Raw genomic sequence first — 3,695 nt, 5'->3', positions numbered from 1 at the left:
AGCACAGTTTGATCAGAGCATGTTTAAAATGGGTTTCCTCTGAGAAACAGCGATCAGAGTTAGAGAGTAAGAGAGCTGATCTTAGAGGAAACTTTTAATCTTTCACAGATGATTGGCTTTGTCTCAGGTGTTTCTCCCAAAGCGAAATAATAAAGAAAAGACAAATGAGTAAACAGATATAAAATGACAATATTATGTCCTGGAAAAAGTTTATGAGAAATGTTTGAGTTCATATTGGGCATATGCATGCATCCATTTAAATCCATGTAAATAAATAAATAAAAGTGCAAAAATAAATGCATAAATCAATAAATACATGTATAAATAAATGTGTAAGTGCAAAAATAAAGAAGTGTAAAAATAAATGCAAAAAATGAATAAATGAGTGCAAAATAAATGCATAAATAAATAAATGCATAAGTGCAAAGATAACTCAATAATTAAATGTATAAATAAATGCACAAGTACTAAAATAAATGTATGAATCAATAAATGTAATAACAAATAAACAAATGCATAAATAAATGCACAAATGTAAAAATAAATGCATAAATAAGTAAATACATAAGAGCAAAAATAAATCAATAAGTGTATAAATAAATACATAAGTGCTAAAATAAATGCATGAATCAATAAATGTATAAACAAATACATAAATGTATAAATAAATGCAAAAGTGAAAAAATAAATGCATAAATAAATTTATAAATAAATGCATAAGTGCAAAAATAAATCCATAAACCAATCAATAAATGTATAAACAAATAAATAAATGCATAAATAAATGCACAAGTGCAAAAATAAATTAGTGCAAAAAATAAATGCAGTAAATGTATAAATAAATGAATATGTAAAAAGATAAATGCATAAATAAATAATTGCATACATAATTAAATAAATACTTAGTTATATACTCAGCTCAAAATGAACAAGAAATAAACTTTATTATAACTCCAATTTAGTAACACGCAGTGTTTGGCTTCTGGATCCAGCAGCTGCAGAGGTTTAGGAGATTCAGTCAATGGCATCTGTTCTGATAGCTTAACTTATTGATTTCTGTGAAATGTCGGTGGCCTTTTGGAGAAAATGATGTTCTAATTTGCTCACTGGGAGTCTGGAGAGATGGAGGTTGTGACTTCAGCTGTCGACTGTGGGTCGGTCGGCCGTCTGTGAGGCCCTTAGTGAATGTTTGATTCACTGCGGCCCTTTACAAAACTGAGACTGTTCCCCGCATCCAAGATGAGATTTAGACTTGATTAGGTCTCTGGTGCCTATAAAAAGATTTTAGGTCATGGATGAGAGATGACAGTACGGGTTCTCACAAACATTTCAGATTAAACAATGAGACGCAACAAAGGTTTCCACTGTAGTGGAACAATTTCAATCAATTTGAGTTGTAATGGTACTGAAATAAAATAAAATGCCTAACTGAAAGAAATTGAGCTCGAAAGTTAGAAGAGATAATTACTCTTGTTCAAATATTCAATGAAAAATGCATTATGCACATCCATTTCTGAAAAACTGAATTGCTTAGAAAATAAAAGCTAATATTCAAATTGTGGAAAATTTTTAATCAATTTTAGTTGTAATGTTAAATAATGCAATGTGAAATAAATAATAAAAAATAAAATAAAATAAATGAAAATAAAATAAAATAAAATGTCTCATTGTAAGATGCAAAAACACAAATAATAAAAGTAGTTAAAATATTGGGTGTCACTGCTGTGATTGTAAAAACTGATTTTAAATGAAAGAATTTGAGCTCAAAATTGATTTTCAGTCAATTTGAGTTATAATGCTACTGAAATGAAACATAAAAAATAAGATAAAATAAAGTTCCTAATAATAAATATAATTCCTATTAATAAAATAATAAAGGAGAAAGAGAGAGAGAGCTGTAATGTTACTGAAATAAATCATAAAATTAATTAAACTATAAAATAAGTAAGGCCAGGTAAAATAAAATGCCTAATATTTCTTTTTTATTTATTTAATAATTTACATAAAAAAAAAAATATATATATATATATATAGACTACAAATAAAATACTGAAAACATGTGCACAGAAAATATTGAAATTTCAGGATGTGTCACTCCTGAGACTGTAAAAACTGAAATGAATTGAAAGAAACTGAGCTCAAAAGTTGGAAGAGACAACTACTGTTCAAATATCCAGTGAAAAATTCATTATGCACATCCATTTCTGGAAAAAATTAATTGCATAGAAAACAAAGGAAAAGAAAAGCAAATAAACTGTGCAGAACGAGTTACATGCCACCCATTTAAAAAGGGTTTCCAAAAGCAAACCCAGAGTCTAAGCAACAGTGATGCTTTCCTTCTTGGACTGTATATGAAAGCATTTTTATAAAAGGTTAAAAACATCCAGCGATGAATAAAACTGCTGCACGCGCCGTAAACGCACGTCTGTGATCCTCTCAGCCGTTACGGGACTGCTGACGTATCATCTCTAAATGTTAGCACATTTGTTCCTCTCACAGTCAGTATAATGCTGGCATCACACTTTTCACACAGTTCGGATCCACACTAAAAGCACAGAGTAAGCAAAGCACGGCTGTCCCGCTGTGACGAAGGTGATGAAGGTGCAGAGGCTCGTCTCAGCGCGAGCTCCACGTTTGTACGGCCCATAATGAACTCTAATTGCAGGGCTGAGATGGGGCCGCTGGGCTCTACGGGACGGCTTCAGCCCACTGAGACTCGCTGACAGATCTACAGCCGCCTGCGACGCTTCAAATGAGCCATTTATAGCTGTAATTAATTAGCAGACAGGTAGTTAAATACATGGATTGAAGGTGATGAGCAGCTAATGACTGCAGCGCTTCCTCACGCTGACCTCAGGTCAGAATCAAATACTAACACGCTGCAATTATAAACATTTCAAACAGCAACTCGCATGATAAAGTCAGCGAGTGACATGCAGCTCATTCTCAAAATTCATATTTTTTCCAGGGTTATTATTGTTAACTAAAACTAAAACCACAAAAAAGTTCATAACTTGAAATAGAATAAACATTAACTAAAATAAAATAGCAAGAAAAACCATAAACTTACTTTATTTCAGGTATTGTCTATGCAAAATTTCAAATTTTTGTTTAGTTGAAGCTCTAAAATATCTAAAACTAAAAATATTTAAAATATAAACGTAATATTTAAATATTTTAAATATACTAATATTTTTTTAAACGAATATAATGACAAAACAACAAAATTACTAAAATTAAAACAAACAATATTAAAATAAATAAACTTTCTTTCCTCACACTTTTTCCCTAATCTATTTTCTTCCACTTTTTCCCATTTTTTTCCACACTTTTTGCAATCCATTTTCTCCCAGCTTGCATATTTCTAACTTCCCATTTTTACATAAAAATATATTCCCAGTTTATTTCTTTAGTTAAAATTTTAACTACAATTAAAATGAAAACAAAGTATTAAAATAAATATAATTAGAAATAGTAACAAACTATAATAGTATATAAGTCATAACAAAAAATACAATGTGAAATTACACAGATTTTAAAAATATTTTAATCAAATTTTTTGTAAAAAATTGTGAATTGGGCAATAGAACTGACTCATATATATGTGACCCTCTCTGTGAAATCCAAATCTAATTATGAGATAACAAGCATCAAAGTTTGATTTCAACCATTAATTTCACTATGATTTCAATCTT

At 29.7% G+C, this 3,695-nt stretch overlaps 1 long non-coding RNA gene across 1 annotated transcript; it reads right to left on the bottom strand.

Moving 5' to 3' along the window:
* Positions 1 to 976: 976 nt before the first annotated feature.
* LOC107655098 (uncharacterized) lies at positions 977 to 2,716 on the bottom strand. Its single transcript, XR_001630394.1, has 3 exons — positions 2,424 to 2,716; positions 1,108 to 1,271; positions 977 to 995 (listed from the first exon to the last, which is right to left on the bottom strand). It is a non-coding gene; the product is annotated as an uncharacterized LOC107655098 (long non-coding RNA).
* Between the last annotated feature and the right edge of the window lie 979 nt (positions 2,717 to 3,695).

Source organism: Sinocyclocheilus anshuiensis, unplaced genomic scaffold, assembly GCF_001515605.1.
Source record: "Sinocyclocheilus anshuiensis isolate Anshui unplaced genomic scaffold, SAMN03320099.WGS_v1.1 scaffold515, whole genome shotgun sequence".
Classification (NCBI taxonomy): domain Eukaryota; kingdom Metazoa; phylum Chordata; class Actinopteri; order Cypriniformes; family Cyprinidae; genus Sinocyclocheilus; species Sinocyclocheilus anshuiensis.
The sequence above is the reverse complement of the archived record's forward strand: the minus strand, read 5'-3'. Positions and strand labels throughout refer to the sequence as shown.